Below are 14,898 nucleotides of genomic sequence, written 5' to 3' on the forward strand. Positions count from 1 at the left end.
CGATGACCAAACCTCCACCGTCACCGTCACGCCAACAGAAATACGCCCACACTATCACAACACACGAATCCACGCAGCGGTCTTTCAACCGCGGTATTCCATTGGCGGTACACACCGCCGCGCTCAATATACACACACACACTTACAAAACACAGCCACATTGGACAATTACAAATACACACACCTGATACACATACACACACCACTCCCACACACCCAACACAATATAAAACACACACCCAAATCACCCACAAATCCCCACTGCTACAGAATCGGGACCACGCACTGAGAAAAAGAGAACTGAGCACCCAGACTCGCATTTTACTTTCACCCAGCAATATTTCCACGCACTTCACACAACACACCAATACACATCACCACACAATCCACCCCACACATCATCCACACCACCCCATGGCACCGCAAAGACACCCCAAGTTCTCTGAGGATGAACTCAGGGTCATGGTGGAGGAAATTGTACGGGTAGAGCCACAGCTCTTCGGGACACAGGTGCAGCACACCACCATTGCTAGGAAGATGGAGCTATGGAGCAGAATAGTCGATAGGGTCAACACTGTGGGACAGCACCCAAGAAATAGGGACGACATCAGGAAGCGGTGGAACAACCTACGGGGGAAGGTGCGTTCAATGGTACCCAGGCACAACATTGCGGTTCAGCGGACTGGCGGCGGACCCCCACCTCCTCCCCCAGCATTTACAACATGGGAGGAGCAAGTCTTGGCGATCCTGCATCCTGAGGGCCCCGCAGGAGTAGGAGGAGGAATGGACTCTGGTAAGTCAAATCATCACTACTTCATCCCCCCCACCCCACCAGCATACCAACTCATACCCCACCCTCACCCTCACCCCCATCACATCCTGCTCCTTGCAAATGTCTCAACATCACAGCCCACCCATCCCTGCATGCGACCACAAAGCATGGACACCCATCACCAAAGCATGCCCACTGCACATACCCATCCCCCACCAAATCACCGGCACAAAAGCTATGGCACACACAAATGCAATAACCATACTTTTATACCCCTGCAGGACCCGAACGCCACGTCACCGCGCAGGAGGGTCCACAAATGTCCACTCCACCCCCAGAAGAGGCCCACAGTGAGGACAGCACCTCTGTCGACTTGGATCTAGATGACCAGCCCGGCCCATCAGGGACCTCGGGACAGTCGGCTCCCCTCACACAGCCACAGCCCATAGCAGACCTTCCCCCCTCTGGGAACACCAGAACAGCACCCACCCAGCGGGTCCATCCCTCTGTCCCCAGGACACATCAATCAGCGATGTGTCCACCACTACAGGGCACCCAGGTTAACCCACCACCCCAACAACAGGGACCTGGGGGCAGTGGTAGTGGGCACACGGTCCAGGGGACAGAGGCCCAGGGAAACAGGGGAACTGGGAGGGCTGCTGTGTGACAGGGGGGGGGACAGGCCCAGGGAACCCACTCTCCACGAGGCCCTCTCCTCCATCATGGGAGCCTACCACCACTCCCAGGAGACGATGGCGACGGTCCTGGCCAGGTTTCAGGAGATCCAGCTTCTGCAGGAGGAACACTATTTGGGGTTCAGGGAGGAACTACGAAACATCAGTTCCGCCCTGGCCACCATTGTAGGGGCTCTGAATCAGGTAGTCACCACATTGCGGGACACTGTGGCAGGACAAAGGGCCCCTGACACTAGCATGGACCAAGAACTGCCTACCACCTCTGCCGGCGCTAGTGGAGAGGAGGCCCCGCCACAGGACCACCAGCACCCCACCCCCTGCAGAAGGAGAACCACCCGCAAGCGGGCCCTGAGATCCAGGAAGAAGACAGAGTAAGATGCCAAGACCCCCGCCAGGAAAGGATACCTCCCTGATTGTCATCCCACTGTCCCACATTGACACCCTGTCCATTCTTATACTGCCCATGCTCCACTTTCCACAGGCATTTGGACAATGCACCTGTGATACTAATAGTCTGGACTCTGCCATGGACAATCCTCCACCATCACCCCTCACCGATTTGCAATCACCCACCAATATAGAGCACTGAAATAAACACAGTTATTGCACAAAACAATCAGGAGTCTGGCTGTGATTTTGTACTAATGTATTAGACATTACCGTCCCAAAATGCATATTTACATTGTGATGCCAACATACCACTGTCACACAGCTGTAGTCCATGGGGAAACAAAGCAGATGTCACGCAGTATGGCCAACATCTCTGAAATTGGAAGGGAAAGTCACAACTCAGTTACCATGCACTGGGGGAAAAGGTCAGACAGTAGAGAGGTAGTAGGGGTTAAGTATATGTAATATGCCGGGTTGGAATCTTACCTGTGTGTCATTGAAAATACTGCTGTATTACTGTGTTCCTGTTTTCTATGTCGTCCTCTTCGGCTTCCTCGTCTTCACTCTCCACAGGCTCCACAGCTGCTGCAACACCATCATCTGGACCATCCTCCTGCAGAAAAGGCACCTGGCATCGCAAAGCCAGGTTGTGAAGCATACAGCAGGCCACGATGATCTGGCACACCTTCTTTGGTGAGTAGAATAGGGATCCACCTGTCATATGGAGGCACCTGAACCTGGTCTTCAGGAGGCCGAAGGTCCGCTCGATCATCCTCCTAGTTCGCCCATGGGCCTCATTGTACCGTTCCTCTGCCCTGGTCCGGGGATTCCTCACTGGGGTCAGTAGCCATGACAGGTTGGGGTAACCAGAGTCACTTAATAGCCACACCATGTGCCTCTGGAGTTGACCCATCACGTAAGGGATGCTGCTATTCCGCATGATGTACGCGTCATGCACTGAGCCAGGGAACTTGGCATTAACATGGGAGATGTACTGGTCTGCCAAACACACCATCTGTACATTCATCGAATGATAACTCTTTCTGTTTCTGTACACTTGTTCACTCCTGTGGGGGGGTACTAAAGCCACATGGGTCCCATCAATGGCACCTATGATGTTGGGGATATGTCCAAGGGGATAGAAATCCCCTTTCACTGTAGGCAAATCCCCCACCTCAGGGAAAACAATGTAGCTCCGCATGTGTTTCAGAAGGGCAGACAACACTCTGGACAACACCTTGGAAAACATAGGCTGAGACATCCCTGATGATATGGCCACTGTTGTTTGAAATGACCCACTTGCAAAGAAATGGAGTACTGACAGCACCTGCACTAGAGGTGGGATCCCTGTGGGTTGGCAGATGGGTGACATCAGGTCTGGCTCCAGCTGGGCACACAGTTCATGAATAGTGGCTCGGTCAAGCCTGTATGTCAGTATGACATGTCTTTCCTCCATTGTCGACAGGTCTACCAGCGGTCTGTACACGGGAAGATTCCTCCATCTTCTCGCATGTCCCAGCGGACGGTGCCTATGAAGGACAACAGCGAGCACAGAGTAAATCAACCCACAGGTACGTAACCACAGCTTGCACATAACACGATTCCCAATGCATTGAATGGTTTGTATGAGTGTTGATGCAAGGCCTAGGTATGTGTGACGCAGTTAAAAGTAAGCCATGTGGGCCCTTGAAATGGCGGCTGCCTGACCTGTGAAGTGTGACAATGGGATGTGAGGTAAATGCGCTGGCGTGGCACACCGTGGCGGTAGGCAGTCGAAGACCGCGGCGCAAAACAGCATTGGTTAACATTGAACCCTATGGGTCTCAGGAGCCAATGACGATGTGCGCCGGCGGTCACGGTACGCACCGCCGCGGTACGCACCGCCGCGGGCGTGACCGCCATTTTCTATCTGCTTATTCACTCGATACCTGATCTTCGACAGGAGAGGACCTACACTGCAAGTGCTGCTGTGACCTCGGTCTGGAAGAGACAATGGCTCATGCGACTGGGGAAAGGGCCCCTGCCTTCACTGCTCAGGAAATGGAGAAACTCGTGGATGGGGTCCTCCAGACCAACAGGTAAGTACACTGGGACCATGCTTTGGGGGCAATGGCTGTGTTGAGTCGGGTGGATGAAAGATGGTGGGGAGGGGAGCGAATGAGGCATGCATCAAACGACGGATGACAGGATGTGCCACATGGCAAGGGTAGGGATGGGGGGCCACTCACATTGAGGGTGCAGAAGGTGATGACTCTTTTTCTCCCCCTGTACATTTCACATAGGTCAGTGCCCACCAGAAGATCGACATTTGGCGTGCCATCGCCAAGGACGTCCAAGCCCTGGGGGTCCACCACAGACGGGGCACTCACTGCCGGAAGAGATGGGAGGACATCCGACGCTGGAGCAGGAAGACGGCGGAGGCTCAGCTGGGGATGGCCTCCCAACGTTGGAGGGGTGCCAGTTGGACTTTGACCCCCCTGATGTCCCGGATCCTGGCGGTGGCCTACCCCGATTTGGATGGGCACGTGAGGACATCACAGCAGACACAAGGGGGTGAGTACACTCCCATTCTGGTGACTTTGTGCGCAGTGGAGGGGTCTGGGTGGGGGAGGAGGGATGTGGGTATCCCTAGGCCAGGGAGATTTCTGTAGGCTAGGCCCCTCCGTAAGGCATGGCCCTGTGCCCCCGCCCCCCACCTCTGTAGGGTGCCAAGTACAGCTATTCATGGCCCTGTGTCATCTATGTGTGCAGATGTCGTCCATAGGCTTGTAGGCCATGTCACACGGATTGAGTAGTGGACCCCAAGTGCGCGGCGTAGTGCAGGGGGCTTCTGTGTCTGTCCTGTCCGCCAACGGTGTCGCCAATGCATGCACTCAACATGTCTTTATTTTCTCCCCCCCTTTTTTGTGGTTCTCCTGTTCATGTGTGCATTAGCATCATCAGGCGGAGGAGAAGTGGCATTGGAGCACGAGGGAGCTGCATCCCACATGGCCCTGGAGGGCCATGCAACGGATTCAGAATACACCAGTGGGACGGAGGGCGAGGGGAGCTCCACAGCGGGGACTCAGGCAGACATAAGTGACACGGACTCGTCCTCTGAAGGGAGCTCCCTTGTGGTGGCGGCAACATCCGTGCCCCCCGCAACAACAGGTACAGCCGCCACCCAGCGCACCAGCACCGCCCTCCCAGCAGCCCCTCAGCGTTTGCCCCGTGCCCGCTCACCCAGGAAGGTGGGCGTCTCCTTCGCCCCAGGCACCTCAGGCCCTGCCCCAGTCACCCCTGTTGCCCTCAGTGAGGAGATCATTGACCTCCTGAGGACGCTCACTGTTGGGCAGTCTAACATTTTGAATGCCATCCAGGGTGTCGAAAGAGAGGTGCATCAGAGTAATGCATATCTGGAGGGCATTCATTCTGGTCAGGCTGCCCTTCAGCGATCGTTCAACACTCTGGCCTCAGCACTGATGGCAGCAATTGTCCCTGTCTCTAGCCTCCCCCCTCCAACTTCCTCCACCCATACCCTATCACCTGTACCTCTGCCTATCCCAGACACACCATCAGACCAGCCTGCACACACCTCAACACCCAAGGGAAGCTCATCCAGACATAAGCACCACACATCACACAAGCATTCACACAAGCAACATCCACATACAGACATACCAACACCCACTGCCTCCACTGTGTCCCCCTCCTCCTCGTCTCCCTCCTCCCTCCCTGTCACGTCTCCACTCACACCTGCATGCACAACATCTTCAGCCACTACGTCCATCACCAGCACACACACCAGAACCCCCCGCACACGTGCAGTCACCACCCCCACTACCATTTACACGTCCCCTGTGTCCTCTCCCAGTGTGTCTGTCACCCCCTCTTTCAAGATACACAAACGCAGGCAGCCACCCACCCAACAGCCATCCACCTCACGACAGTCTCCAGCCCAAGCACCTGCACCCAAAGACACCAGACTTAAGACTCCTACAACCACAACCTCTTCCTCCACTCCCATACCCACTACACCTACCCATCCCACTGGTCCTAAATTGCTATTCCTGTCCAAACTTAACCTCTTTCCTACAACACCCCCACCCCGTCCATCTCATAGGACTCCAGTCAGCACCTCAGCCACCACAAAACCGGGCCCTGTGATGACAGTCTGCCATGGACTGTGGAGTCCCCCACCCTTAAGGGCAGCCAGATCAGTACGGAGCCAAGGCACGGGCAGCCCACCCCCGGAGAAACACCCGAAGATAGTCAGTGGCCGCGCAAGAGGGTGAAAACACCAGGCACTAAAATCCCTACCATGGCTCCGGCACGAAGTGTGGAAACAGGTGGCACACCGCCCAAGGTGCGGAAGGGCCACAGGCGAACAGGGAAGGCTGGGAAGGGCAGCACACCCGAGGAGAGCGCCATCAGCCCAGCTGGCCAGGAGGGCCTCGCCAGCCCCATCCCAGGTGGGCAGGAGGACACCAACAGGCCCGGTACTGCAGACCAGGAAGGCCCCGCCAGCCACCCGACAGATGGGCAGGAAGGCCCCACCAGCCACAGGACAGATGGGCAGGAAGACCCCGCCAGGCACAGGACAGGTGGCAAATGACCTGCACGCCATGGCCTGATCCGCTGAACTGGGCCCTTCATCTCAAGCACCGCTGAACTGGGCACCGCCGTCTCAAGCACCGCTGAACTGGGCACCGCCGTCTCAAGCACCGCTGAACTGGGCACCGCCGTCTCAAGCACCGCTGAACTGGGCACCGCCGTCTCAAGCACCGCTGAACTGGGCCCTTCATCTCAAGCACCGCTGAACTGGGCCCTTCATCTCAAGCACCGCCGAACTGGGCACTGCCGTATCAAGCACCGCTGAACTGGGCACCGCCGTCTCAAGCACCGCTGAACTGGGCACCGCCGTCTCAAGCACCGCTGAACTGGGCCCTTCATCTCAAGCACCGCTGAACTGGGCACCGCCGTTTTAAGCACCGCTGGACTGGGCACCGCCGTCTCAAGCACCGCTGGCCGATTTGCAGCAGGGGCAGGCCTGCATCTGTGTCGGGCAGGGCTGCACGAGCACTCTGGGCACCAGTCCCCCTCCAGAACCAGTGGAGACATGCATCCACTTGAGAGACTGTGGCTTTGCACTCCCCAGGATGGCACAGTGGGCAACCCACCCACTGGAGAGACTTGAGAGACTGTGGCTTTGCACTCCCCAGGATGGCACAGTGGGCAACCCACCCACTGGAGAGACTTGAGAGACTGTGGCTTTGCACTCCCCAGGATGGCACAGTGGGCAACCCACCCACTGCAGAGACTTGAGAGACTGTGGCTTTGCACTCCCCAGGATTGAACAGTGGCCATGAGGCCCCTCGTGGATCTGGCGTCGTGCACTCATCTGGCTGAGGTGCCCCCCCTTCCCTTCCCCCTGAGGTGCCTGTAGTTTTCCTATCTGATGCCCCTGCAGTGTTCTCTCCGTTGGAGTCAGGTATCCTGTGTGGGCTTTGCCCATGTGAATTGGGCCCAGTGGTCCACAGACAATGCCTGCTACAATGCTCGGACTTGTACATATATGTATATAAGTGTTTTTGATGTTTAGATATATATATATATATATATATATAATTCTGCCAGTAATACAACATATTCCAATGTTTAGAATCATTTCCTTTTGTCTTTGCATTCTTCCGGGGGGTTTTGGGGGGGTAACTGTCATGTATTACTGTGCATTGATGTGTGTGTTGTAGTGGGTGAGGGTGAGGGTGGGGATGGGTGTGTCGCGTATGTGTGTCCCCATATTATTTTCTCCTCCCCCCTCCCCTGTGTCGTAGGCGCAGTACTCACCGTTGTCTTCTGCACTCACAGGGATGGTAGCCTGCTGGAGACAGCAGACCACCATGTCTGTGACTGCTTTTCAATAAAGCAGTTTTTTTTTTTGTTGTACTGCAGCCCGTTTTCCTTAAAGGAAAACGAGTTGCAACACAAACGAAAAAATGAAACGTTTGTGTTTCATTTTTTCAGAGCAGGCAGTGGTCACGAAGCAATTCTACATCGCAATGCAAATCGCAAATAGGAAGGGGAACACTCCTTCCTATTTGCGAGTCGCATTCCCATTTTGCGAGTCGGTAACCAGGTTACCGACTCGCAAAATGGGAATGAGCATCGCGATGTGCTTTTTGCATGACGCAAACAGCGAATTTCACAGTTTGCGCCATGCAAAAAGCTTCGTACATCTGGCCCTTAATTATCACAGAAGCTCGATCCATATAAAGCATAATAGCGGGCAGTAGATGCCGCAACTTCCTAACAAATGATAGATGGGCCCCTGCCGAGTGAGCCTTTAAAATGCAAGCAGTACAGTAGCAGTAGGTAATGTTGTATTGAGAGCAAAAAATAATAATACTTTTGCAACAACCCATAGGCGGTCATTCTGACCCTGGCGGTCAAAGACCGCCAGGGCGGAGGACCGCGGGAGCACCGCCGACAGGCCGGCGGTGCTCCAATGGGGATTCCGACCGCGGCGGTAAAGCCGCGGTCGGACCGGCACCACTGGCGGGCTCCCGCCAGTGTACCGCCGCCCCATTGAATCCTCCACGGTGGCGCAGCTTGCTGCGCCGCCGAGGGGATTCCGACCCCCCCTACCGCCATCCAGATCCCGGCGGTCCGACCGCCGGGATCCGGATGGCGGTAGGGGGGGTCGCGGGGCCCCTGGGGGCCCCTGCAGTGCCCATGCCACTGGCATGGGCATTGCAGGGGCCCCCGTAAGAGGGCCCCTAAATGTATTTCACTGTCTGCTGCGCAGACAGTGAAATACGCGACGGGTGCAACTGCACCCGTCGCAAAGCTTCCACTCCGCCGGCTCGATTCCGAGCCGGCTTCATCGTGGAAGCCTCTTTCCCGCTGGGCTGGCGGGCGGCCTGAAGGCGCCCGCCCGCCAGCCCAGCGGGAAAGTCATAATTACCGCCGCGGTCTTTCGACCGCGGAACGGTAAGCTGACGGCTGGACTTTGGCGGGCGGCCTCCGCCGCCCGCCAAGGTCAGAATGAGGGCCATAGTGTGCTAACATTAATACGATAAGCAACAGTGTGTGTGCGTGTGTGTGCGCGCGCGCCTGTGTGTTTGCGTGCGAGAATGAGAATCCGATGTAGAAGCATGTATTTCCTGGCACCCTTGTTTATACAGCCGATGTGCAACATTTTGAAATTGGTTTTAGCATTGTGGGCATGACTTTAATAGCTTTACTTTAGCAGGTATTAGATTGCTAAACGCAAATCCCTGGAAATTAAGTGTAACTCAATTTTAAAGCATTCCACTTAGCATGACTAACAAAGACTATGGGGGTTATTCTAACTTTGGAGGAGGTGTTAATCCGTCCCAAAAGTGACGGAAAAGTGACGGATTTACCACCAGCCGTATTACGAGTCCATTATATCCTATGGAACTCGTAATACGGCTGGTGGTATATCCGTCACTTTACCGTCACTTTTGGGATGGATTAACACTCCTCCAACGTTAGAATAACCCCCTATGTGTTCTAGCTCAATAAAGTAGACTGTACATTGGACAGTTTCACGTATGCTGACTGTTCTTGCCCACCCTAGCAGAAATGCAAGAGCTGTTGAAAGATCTCTTACCACTCAATCATGGTTATTCCTTTGTAGATTAGATTTGAGACCATCAGTACTGAGATATGCGTTAGGTCTCCTTAAGATGAATAGCCTTCATCCATTATTACTGTGGAAGCAGTGCATCAGATTCACTGTCATTCCTGCCTTAGCACTCCAGAGAGTGCCTTTTGTAGCAGTTTAATTAGTTTAATGTCCAAGATACCCTGTGAGATTTATATTAGTTACCACAGCTATCTCGAAAACTTAAAGGCTACAATTATGCTAATTATGACCCAATTATAACAACAAACTGTTGTCTCACCCAGAAAGCGGAATTTTCAGTCATCCCTATCCACAGGAGATAAAACAATTCACAAATCACATCATTTTACACATTTTAAATCCTGATTAAAGTAAGAGAGACTGTTCATCCCTATTTCTTAATTAGATTACGATTGAATCAGAGTGAGTTATCATTTGCTAGTGTAGTAAAACTGGAGCAATAAACTTAATACCGATATAATTTCAAGTGTTTGAACAAATACAACAGAAAAGCAATGTTTAATTTTGCAGACGTAAACGCTGCTACCACGTTTGACCCCTATGTTTCCTAATCAAAACATCTACGTTTTTAAAGAACGGCATTTCTGCACAGTCATATTTAATCAGAGCACACCACTACACAATGACACTTCTCCAATCATATCTGCATTCATCGCTCACAAAATATGCTTTTATTTGTAGACCTGAAGTTTAATCTACCTTGTTAGTATGTACTATTATGTTCATTTGAAAACCATGTTCTAGCCGAGCAGCGCGATTTAAATCTAAAATGCTACCCTGAGAAAACATCCCCCACACCTTCTCCGTACTATATACCAAATGTATATTGCTTTACAATATGTTTAAAATAACACTGACAGGTTAAGTATTTATCTTCGGGCATGCACAGATACTTGCTTCTTCTATAGTAAATTTACGACAATATGATTGTTTGTGATCTTATTCAAACTGATAATAAGTCACTAAAAATCCCCTTATATCGAGCTATTCTAAGGGGATGGTCAGGAAAATGCAGAGCTCATGAGATGTGTAGTCCTACATTTTAGTCTTCTCTAACATTTACGATTTCCACACCTATTTCTAATTCAAGGTTTAGAACAGCCAGCTCAGAGCCAGCAGCTGAAAAATAAAACTATATTATACAATTGTTTTAATTTTCAGCTGCTGGCTGAGCCAACCTGTAAAGAGAGGGACAGGGACGGGCCATGGGAGGGGAGAGTGGAGTACATCCAACTGTGCATGTCTGTTTGGCCGGCCGTCTTAGACCAGACAAACAGACATGAGCAGTTCGGTTTCTCCAACCCGGCTGTGTTTGACAGTCAGGTTCGAGAAACAGCACAGACTCCCTGTGCCTGCTCAGGCCAATCCCGTTTGGTAATAGCATAAGAGCATTACAGGGACTGCACAGGGAGTCTGAAGCTGCTGGGACCAGGAAGAGGAGCGGGAGTCAGCCGGCAGCACCAGGTAAGTTTTTTTTTTTTATTATTAACCCACCCCACACATTTCCCACCATACACACTTCCCACCACACCCCCTCCACTACCTTTAAGATGCACCGGCTGCCACTTATTTAGACCTCAATAATCGAGGAGCATTTGGAATAGAAAGTCCACCGCTTCCTGGGAGCGGTGGAGACAGGAGGTAATTATGAACCAAAATCAAACATGTTTGCGCCAGTTGACCTCCACCAATGGGAATGCCTGCTCAGTGGCTGAAATCAGGGTACATAATTATGAATACAGACGCAACACTGTGTTGCATCAGAAATTTCAATTTCACTGAAAGAAAATGCAATGCAAAACAAAAAAGTCCTTAGCCTAGTGCGCATGTATGAGAAACCATACACAACGGTGTTGCATCCTGCGCGTGCTGTTTAAGAAAATGCACGTGCAGTGAGTTTGTGAGGTAATGGAATGGAATGTTTGAAGGGTGGTTCGGGAGTTGGGCAGTTGCTGTCTTATTTGCTGCCCTGCTGGATGTACTTCAATGTAGCTCATGAAAGAAAGGAAAATTGAACTTACTGGAAAGAGTCTTTGCTTATATCAAACGGCCTTGAAAGACAGAAGTATAACATAAGCGTGTGTGGAGAGGAAATGTTCTTGATTGTTCGTTCAGGAACTCACATGGAGCTTTCACCTAACATGGGGATTTCTGAGAATAGGGCCAACAGTCCTATATCACATCCAGAAACATTTAGCTTTTTTGTGATCTGAGTCTGCTATATTATTGTCTAAGCAATACTAGATTTTAAGATCACAGCATAGCATATACACAGACACAGCACCATTTATATTCACAGTGAAGTGTCTTCACTACCCTAAATAGTGTTTCCTCTTAGCATGGTAGGAAGAAAATAAAATTGCTACAACATTTACATTGTAGTCACAATTTCAAATTATATGTAGCCCAATCATGTTTATTGCATGCTCTATATGATTGTGTCAAACAAATAAAAAGTAATTATGAACCAAAATCAAACATGTTTGCGCCAGTTGACCTCCACCAATGGGCATGCCTGCTCAGTGGCTGAAATCAAGGTACATAATTATGAATACTGACGCAACACTGTGTTGCATCAGAAATACCTGGGGTGTGTTGCCGAATTTCTCTGTGCCACAAAGGTGCCTCATTTATAGAATGGCACGCCATGGCGCAAGGAATAAAGGTGGGTCAGAAAATCTGACGCAATGGTTTTATGAATGGCGCAAAGTGCATGAGCAAAAGGGACAGTATGAGAGTCTAAAAAAAGAGGGCATGATTATAAATGCAGGACAAAAGAAAAACTTGCCAAGAATCTTAAGGCAGCCATGAGGACTAGAGGATGTCCTGATGTTTAGGAGGAGTTCGACCTATTGGAGAAGCAGGTGGCACCACTCATTCCAACAGAGTTGGTAGCTGGAGTTAATGGGCAGAACAGTGCTGCAATAGAGAACCAGCAAGAACAACAGGGTGAGTGCAAACAAGGGACCTTATTGCTTAAACTGTCATGCAGTGCAATGCAGTAAGATACTTTTCTGTACTGCACTGTATGCAAGGGAAAGGGCAGGAATGCCTCACATGTTAACACATCCATCAGATAAATGTTATTTCATTGTATAGTGACAAATTATTCAGCCCAGTCCAGCCCTGACAAGATTTTCAGGTCCATGTCTGTTTTTTCCTTTTATTGCTGGGGCCTGCAGTGTAAGATATGACATTATTGAGAAGGACTGCAAGTCCCACAATACAAAGGAAAAAACCAGGACGGAGCAGCAAATCATACATGGACAATTGAAACCTGGCATATACACCAGTGCCAATGCAGGCCCCCTTGCACCATGATGCCATGATGCTTGTATTGTCGCTAGGCAGCCAAAAGTGTTATATAATATAGCATAATGTAATGTGCCTTTGTAGAGGGCCAACTTGTCACCTGAGAGGGTATCCAGGTGCTCAGTAGGTGCATGCTCTGCAAGTAGGATAACTTGAAGAGAAAGGTTTACGGTTACAAGCTATACTTGATGCAGCTCTCCAGATGTGCTGGATACAGTTTTTCCAGGTGTAGTCTACCATGAAAGACACCACCCTAGCTCCTGTCTTGTTCATATGGATATTGGGGGTGGGGGTGAGTGCAAGTGATGCAGAGTGGAGGTCCATTATTCTTTTTGGTGGAATCCTGCATGGTGTGTGAGCTAGGTGGGTCCCTGGTAGTATAGTGCCTTGTAGGTATGTCTGAGCATCTTGAATTGGTATTCTGTCTGACAGGGGAGGCATTTTATTTTTCCGAGGTTGGTGTGATGTGTGTGCCGCAAGCTAGGCTGAGTAATAGTTTGACAGTGGTGTGTTAGATAGTTTGCCTTTTGTATGGCGGGTGTGCAGAAATGGTGTGGTAGAGGGCATTCAGGTAAAACAGTCTACACATGATGAGGGCCTGGTTGATAGTTAAAAGTATGTGTATGTAAAATATGTGGAAGGAGGTGAAGGTGATAATGGCATTCTAAAGACTCATGATGAGATAGGTGGCCTGAATGATGGACAGGTTTCTGGAGTGGTTAGAGGCTGAAGAGTTTGGGCCTAGTCATTTTGACAATCAAAGTGAGTTTATCTTGCAGAATATCATCACTTCTATTGTGTCAGGTTGAGTATGAGATACTTATCCCACATAGAGTTAGCTTTATAGGTTAACAGCATAATGCAACAACTGCTGGTGGTTGTTAAAACTGGATCCCTACTTTGCAAAGGTATGCATCCTGCCCAAGTAGAGACCACATTTCTAGCCACAGTAAGTCAGATAAACAACCTAAATCAGGCTTAACATAAAAGACAATGTGTAGAGTATTTGTGCAACACTTAATTACAATAACGCAATGACAAATACCACATAAAGCCTGCACATTAGTTCAGAAAAAAGAGAATATTCTTCTGGGTAAAACAAGACCAAAATGACAAAAGTCCAATAAATACAATTTGAGAAATTAATTTTTAAAGATTACATGTGAAAACAGTGCTTAAATGTCACTAGCTGTCAAAAGATTACTTACAATTGTGAGGGACCAGTGTAGATCAGAAATGTAGGCCCACCGTGATGGAGTGCAGGCCAGATACAGAACCCATGCAGGGTCCACTGAAACAGTACCTTTGATGGAGTATTTTCGATGTTGAGGGCATGATGTGTTAGTTTTACAGAAATTAGTTGCAGAATCCACTTCTGAGGCCAAGGACTGGAAGGGGCAATTCTCTCATGGGTAGGACCCACAGATGGCAAAGTCCAGCAGCACCAGGAGAGTTGCAGGCAAGCTTTGATGTCCCTGAGACTGCAGAGAACAGGGGGCAAGCCAACAAGCCCTTGAAGAATCATAGGTTCAAGGATGCAGACAACAGGTCCAGTTCTACTCAATCCAGGAAAGAACCAGCAGGCAGCAGGACAACACAGCAGAGCAAGTAGCAAAGTGGCAGTTACCCCTCACAATACAGCAGGCACTAGTCCAACAGAGCAATGCAATTGCAAAGTGGCAGTCCCTCCTAGAAGCGCAGCAGTCCTTCTTCCTGACAGACTGTCCTTGGTTCCAGTAGAGTTCTGATTTGGTGTGGTTTGGGGTCCAGTACTTATACCCATATGTGCCTTGTTGGGTAGACTTCAAAGAGGCATTAGAAGATTATAAGGTCCCTGCCCTTCCCTCCTTGGCCCTAGACCCTCTACATGGGGTTATACAGTGGGGATAGGCACAAACCTATTCAGGTGTAAGTGAGGCACTGCTAATCTCCACCCCATCAAGCCAGTTAATTGCCCATTAAGTCTCATTAAGTCACACCTAAGCTCTGATTGTGTGTGACTGTCTAGATTGAATGCACAAAGCCCAGCTGCCATTCACCCCATATGTGTATTCAAAGGCAGGAAGAGGCACAGAATG

Source organism: Pleurodeles waltl, chromosome 2_1 (genome assembly GCF_031143425.1).
Source record: "Pleurodeles waltl isolate 20211129_DDA chromosome 2_1, aPleWal1.hap1.20221129, whole genome shotgun sequence".
Lineage (NCBI taxonomy): Eukaryota > Metazoa > Chordata > Amphibia > Caudata > Salamandridae > Pleurodeles > Pleurodeles waltl.